Source organism: Scylla paramamosain, chromosome 3, assembly GCF_035594125.1.
Source record: "Scylla paramamosain isolate STU-SP2022 chromosome 3, ASM3559412v1, whole genome shotgun sequence".
Classification (NCBI taxonomy): Eukaryota; Metazoa; Arthropoda; class Malacostraca; order Decapoda; family Portunidae; genus Scylla; species Scylla paramamosain.
Genome location: NC_087153.1, coordinates 8,343,153 through 8,350,000, shown reverse-complemented (window position 1 = coordinate 8,350,000; position 6,848 = coordinate 8,343,153). Strand labels below are relative to the sequence as shown.

Below are 6,848 nucleotides of genomic sequence, written 5' to 3'. Positions count from 1 at the left end.
GATGAAAGGACGGTGGAACTGAGTAGTGAGGAGATGGATGATAATTATGATGTGATGGTGATGATGAAGAGGAAGAGGTTTACATAGGGTAGTCAAACGGAAACAGACCTTTACGTCCTTGCGCGGGTGTGTGGCAACAGATTTTAATTACTGGATAAAGAGATATAATACATATTGCAACTGAACTCCTCTCCCCCTCCCAACTCTCCCTCCTGCCTGAGCCGGCACACAATTATTGCGAGCGTCAACAAACATTGCTTCCGCGAGAACACTCGAAGACTTAACGAGTGTTTGAGTTTTATTAACGTGATGAGCTGAAGAACACTTGGCCAACAGACTGAGAGATCTTTGACATTACGAAGTACCGGGGGACTGTTGTCAGGGCGGCCGTGACTTCCTCAGAGCTGAAGAAAACAGGGAAAACAAGATAAAAAGCAAAAAACAATTAAAGCAAATTACACTGAGATTAGTGGGATCAGCGGCGGCCACTAAACCGTCGTCTCGCAGCCTCATTAATTAAAGGAGGATTTGGCTGTGTCTCCCTTGGGCTTCCTGGCTCCCTGGCTCCCTCGTTCCCCGGCTCCCTGGCTCCCTGGCTCCCCGGCTCCCTCCATAAAACACTTTCCTCTGTTTCGTCTTGGTGATGACCTGTCAGCGGCTCGGCTCCCCGCGGGCTCATTTGCAAACTTTAGGCGCAGGAAGGGCGTGTGTGTATTTAAGAGAAAATGCGTACCATGCAAATGGGAAGGGAGAGAGAGAGAGAGAGAGAGAGAGAGAGAGAGAGAGAGAGAGAGAGAGAGAGAGAGAGAGAGAGAGAGAGAGAATATGCATCGTTGCCTTTGAAGAAAAGAGATGGAGAAGGCAAAGTGGTGGTTCGTCAGTTTATTTATTTATTTTTTTATTTTTATTTTTTTGTGTTGAATGACGCTTCATTAGGTACTGAGACCTCTCTCATTGGAGACGTGGTGGGTTGGTGTCCAGTAGACAGCTTATTACTGTGTTGGTGCGGCTGGTGGTGGTGGGGGTGGGTTGTGTTAGAGATGGTGGTGATGGTGTTACTACCAGCAGTGATAGTGGTGATGCTGGCGGTGGCTGTGGTGGTGATGCTTGTGGTGGTTGTGGTAGAACTGGTGGTAATGGTAGTGGTGCTGGTATTGGTAGCAGTAATAGTGGTAATGGTAGTAGTGTTGGTATTGGTAGCAGTAATGGTGGCGATGGTTGTGGTGGGTTTTCCCGTCGGAATGATGTAGTTCATGGAAAAAGAAATAGGGAGTTGGCGAGGGAGAGAGAGAGAGAGAGAGAGAGAGAGAGAGAGAGAGAGAGAGAGAGAGAGAGAGAGAGAGAGAGAGAGAGATCCTTAAAACAAAACAAAAAAAAGCACTCAATTTTATAACCAAGAATAGACAATAGTTATATTCTGATAACCAAACCACCAAAACTGAGAAAAAAAAAAATATAAAAAGCATATAAACTCAGCTCACGTATGCAACAGTCCTGGCCGCGGGGGGGGGAAGGAGGGGGCGGTTTGAGATTCTCTGCATGAGCATGGAGGGGGTGACGTGAGCAGGAGCGAGTACAGCTAATACGACGCCCATTAAAAGTCTGAGAAGATGAAAAGTTGTCTCGTCAAGAGGAAAAGATAAAGGGATGTATTACCAGATTTTTCCACGTCTTATATCAACTACTTTTGCTGGAAGTTGTGTTTTCAAGAGTGTATTCATGATTTCAGAAAGAAGATGGGAAACAAAAACTGACTAATAATCTCTGTAAACTGTAAAACTTTTCCTGAAGCGTTTAAGAATACAGGCCTAACAGTGGAAGGGAATACCGTGACCGTGATACCGTAACAACAGTATGTCATTACCATTGTCACTTGTCCTCGTCGCTGCTGTTATGCGACGGGTCCTGCTAATTATAATGTTATCGAGAATTGGGAGACCGTAAGTCAGACGCCGATGAAGCAGAAGTGAGATACCAACACACCTCCAATATTTCGAAATTTAATAGTGAGAGAACACAGTAGTCGAAGGGAAATAATATGTTTCTGCTCTACTTATTAATTTCACAGATTTGCCTTATTTATTCTCTTTTCCAAATTAGTGTTTTTGTGCGCTTTCAAGATCGCTGTTCTCACGCGTGGCGAGCAAACGTAGAGGTCCATTTAGGGAGAACGTACTGTAAGTGCTGAAGGCAAAACATAAGTCATTTATTAGCCTTGCTTGTCTCAGGTCTGTGTCGCATTGCCTAATCTATATGATAATACTCGTCACTAAATCATAAGAAGAAGAAACTATATCCTCAAATCTTACAATCCACGTATCCATAAAGCCTTCTAAGAAGCATTTAGCTCGTCTGTGGGAACAGTAACTCACTTTTCATTATTTTTAAACTTCACGGAAAAAAAATAATAATAATATTAAAGGAAAGAAAGCAAACTGAGGAAACAAAATTAATAGCACTTGCACTTCAGCTTCTTAGTTACATTCACAACGCGTAGTGACAGCAGCTGCTCACCTTACACTGACTTACGCTCAGGATATAAAGTATGGCAACCCTTGCAATTCACTTGATGTCTTATCTTGCCATGAGTGTCATTACTTTGAGGAAGTTATCTCTCAAGACTTGCTGAATATATTATATATATATATATATATATATATATATATATATATATATATATATATATATATATATATATATATATATATATATATATATATATATATATATATATATATATATATATTACAAAAGAGAAAGAACTATCCAATCATTATATGCTACAAGGAACTAATAAAGCATGGAATTCATTCAACAGGAGTTTCAGTTCTGAATTGAAATTCTAACACAAAATACATCGTATCATGACCATTTTGAAGCATTAATAATTTTGCTTTAAAAATCAATATGATAAGCATGCATAACACACATTTCCTATAATTAAAGGAACACAGGACAGTGCAGGGAATACCAGCCTGCCCTGAACACAGAACACAAACAAAAGGAAGTGAAAGAAATACAGATGAATGAATAAATCAATAACCAATTAAATAAACAGATAAGTCAGATACATATAAATTGCCCATACATCTCAGGCTTCCCTCCTTTATTCTTTGTGCACCAATTCGCGTCCCTTTAGGTGATTGCTTTCAGATTACTCCCGTTATAGAAATCGTGAAATACTCGCCATATTCTATTCTTTAATAATACATATACGGTGAAGCTCGACCGTGAGCCTGTCGTGAGTGTGCGGATCAGCGCCTTGACTCAGAGTGACCCTGTGCGTGCGAGGAGAAAGGTCAAGGTTGAAGGAAAAGCAGTGTATCTATTTATGTCATAGTATAGGTTATTCAAGCACGTGTCAGACTGAGAGTGAAGGAGGTATGCTGTTCAAGGATCGCTGGGGCAGACAGGTGAAGTGTCCATCTGTTTTGTTTCTTGTACTTCACTGAAAGAAAGTGTGAATAAGTAAAAGAAATATGCAAGTACATGATTGGGGGAAAAAAAGTGTGTTTGTGTGTGTGTGTGTGTGTGTGTGTAATAATAATAATAATAATAATAATAATAAACGGTTTATTATTTAGGCAGTTGACGACTGAAAATGTACATAGGGGATGGGGAAAAACTTAACATTAATCCTAAAGGTAAGTCTAATCTAGGAGGGAAATACTATTGATTGATGGCTCGCACCATGGTGGGAATCGCACTGAGTCTGTACCGGTCCGTGCGCGGCGCCTTCAGGGGCGTTATTTTGTTGTGGTGTCTGGTGGCACGGACCGGGCGAGGCGCGTCAGGCGGCAGCATGTTTCTGAGACGTGGATGATGCAGTAGTCCCCTTCCAAACTTCTCCAGAGCCTCTCGGTGCCTGGTGGATATTCTGGACAGACTCAGGGTGGTCAGGGCTTCTTCGTAGGTGGTGTATGCAGGGCCAAGCATGACCCTGCACGCCCTTTTCTGCACACTCTCTAACTGTAGCTGTTGAGTGTGTGTGAGGGAGGAGGACCACGCTGGGGAGGCGTACATGAGTTTGGAGAGGATGAAGGTAAGGTACACCCCCCTTAACTCATCTGTCGGCGTCCCCAGCGACCTGAGTCTGCGCAGCATGTACAGCCTGTAGGTAGCTGATCTTACGGTGCTGGCAACATGCTGCTTCCAGGTCAGCTGGTCGTCCACCGTGACTCCGAGAAGCTTGGCACAGTGGACCACCTGGAGGGGGTGAGGGCCCACTGTGAGCTGGGGAGGGGGCACTGGTACAGAGGAGGTACAGAAATGCATCACCACAGTTTTGCTGTGGTTGATGGTCATCCTGCTCTCCTCCGTCCACGTCTGCAGTCGCTCCAGAATTGCTTGCAGTGGCGAGTAATCCGGGTTCTTGGTGGAAACTGGGACGCCCACGGTGCAGTCGTCCACATACTTCCAGCGATGGGGGGTGTCAATGAGGGCGTCGTTGATGAGGAGGAGAAAACATAGAGGACCCATCTTGGTCCCCTGGGGGACCCCACATGTGTGTGTGTGTGTGTGTGTGTGTGTGAAAGAATTAAACGAAAGAGAGAGAGAGAGAGAGAGAGAGAGAGAGAGAGAGAGAGAGAGAGAGAGAGAGAGAGAGAGAGAGAGAGAGAGAACAACTTATGATAAATATGTATACTCTGACAAATTTCTCAGGACAATAGTTTCTCAACATACTTTCGTAATATTTTTTCTTCTTTATATGTAAGAATAATAATGTCCTCCGCAGCATCCGATTAGGAGCGGGATCCTTAGCGAAGAGGCTTTGTGGCAAGATTATGTACGCAGGCTGACGCTGAGAACTGCGAGGGAGTGCACTAATGAGTGTCTCTTAATGATGTTTCCTTCTTGTTCCTTCTGAAAGGTGCAACACTTTCTTTATATCATGCTTTTAGGTTTGCTATATTTTCACTCAAAAGATGGGCACATATACCTGAAACCAATATTTTACTATCTGCACGTGCCTCCAACTGCATTAAAATCATAACAAGGTATCTGAGTGATGATGATGATGGGTTTGTCCATGGCAAAGAAAGAGAATCTGATACGCCGTCTTGAAATGAGCCCGTGAAATTTAGAATTATTTAAAACACTTAAACACTTATTGCTGAAGTGTGTTTAGATTACATGAGTGATATCAGTATTTTATCATTCTCGTTTTTAAGGTTTTGTTTGCTGAGCGGCAACTCGCTGATGGATTGACAAAATTTTCACACGCTGATGAAAATACACCGAGAGCAGCAATAATTTTAGCACTCACACCCAGTGATGAACACCCAGTGATGAACTCCAGAAATAAGCAAAAATTGATAACTGCAAATCCCACAGGTGAGAACGGATGGTGCTGGGTGATGCTTCCTCGCCGCTACCACCACCACCACCACCACCACCAATCAATATCAATAACAACAGCACGTGTCCTCCATGAAGAGCAGCCTTGTGGGGCGGGAGATAAGGCTAAAACTTACACTTTCGACTGAAACAAAACTATCCTCAGTTCTGCTGTAATCTGATATGAACGCAGAGTCCCTACTTGGTTCAATGAAAAGTTAGTTATCTCTACATCAATTTCAGAATTTCCATGATTTTCGTAATACCTATAGTACGTTTTGCTGTCATCATTACTGTCAACTTTGCTATTGCCATTCTCAAAATGAAACTAAATGATGAGACCAGTGGAAAGCAGACATCGTTAGAGAAAGTTGGAAGAGATATGTACCTACCTTAAAGAGGACGAGGAAAATAAGTAGTAGTAGTAGTAGTAATAGCAGTAGTAGGAGGAGGAGGAGGAGGAAGAGGAGGAGGAGGAGGAGAAAGAAGAATAAGAAGAAAAGGAGGAGGAGAAGGAAGAGGAGGAGGAGGAAGGAATAGTAATATGAAACAATTGTAGGAAGGCAAGTAAAGTGTGGCGAGGAAGACAATGATAGGCAAGACAAGCGAAAAATATAATTTTGCAAGGAAAACGCTTTCCCTCCTGCTGGTCCTCCATTCCTAGGAACATAAATACATATGAGGAAAAAATATCAGTGTAATTTATGTCGCAATGCAGTGAGTGATCGTTAAAAAAGAAAGAAAAGAAAAAAGAAAAAAAAAACATGACATTGGAAATCCTAAAGGAAATGATGCACTGAAGAAAGAAAAATAAAGGAACGCTCTTTTGGTGCGGAGGAAGAATGTGCGTGGTACAGACACAGCTGAAGTGCTATCTGAATGTAGGATGAAGTGTTGCCATGCGTGTGTTGCGTGAAATTCAGGATGATCTCTCAAGAGCGGTCGGAATAAGATGAGTAGCCGATCACCGTAGCGTGTACTTTGGAATACTGAAGGTTTCAGTCAAATTTATGGACGGATTAGAAGCGATTTTATGGTGACTTGTGTTTGGTGGCATCTCAGAGGAGTATCCCTGGCGTGCACAGTGTGAACCAGGAACTGAACGACTCGTATCGGGAAAGTGCTTGATTGCAACGTGAACGACTCCCGGATCAGAGGTTGTTGGGAGTGTTATCTTTATCGTCTTGTTATCTTTTTTTTCCAGGCACAAGTTTTCAAGACTAGTCGTTTGGACACAAAGTTTAGTCCTGTTTGTAGATAAGCTGAGACGCGCCTAACACACACACACACACATTAACCGAGCTACTGGCACGTCATCCCAGCCTTGTTTTGCTTGCATTATTTTTTCTAGTATTCCGTTACTGGTTTTTCTAGATTTGTCAACTTAAGCTCTATGTCACTTTTGGTTACCGAATTGTTCGATACGGATTAGTGTTTGTGTGTGTGTGTGTGTGTGTGTGTGTGTGTGTGTGTGTGTGTGTGTGTGGGTGTTTGTGTATTCGTCACGATGA

At 42.7% G+C, this 6,848-nt stretch overlaps 1 protein-coding gene across 2 annotated transcripts in view; it reads left to right on the top strand.

Moving 5' to 3' along the window:
• Positions 1 to 6,848, top strand: part of LOC135089834 (atrial natriuretic peptide receptor 1-like) — a 155,558-nt gene that overhangs the window by 43,818 nt on the left and 104,892 nt on the right. The window lies entirely within an intron of this gene.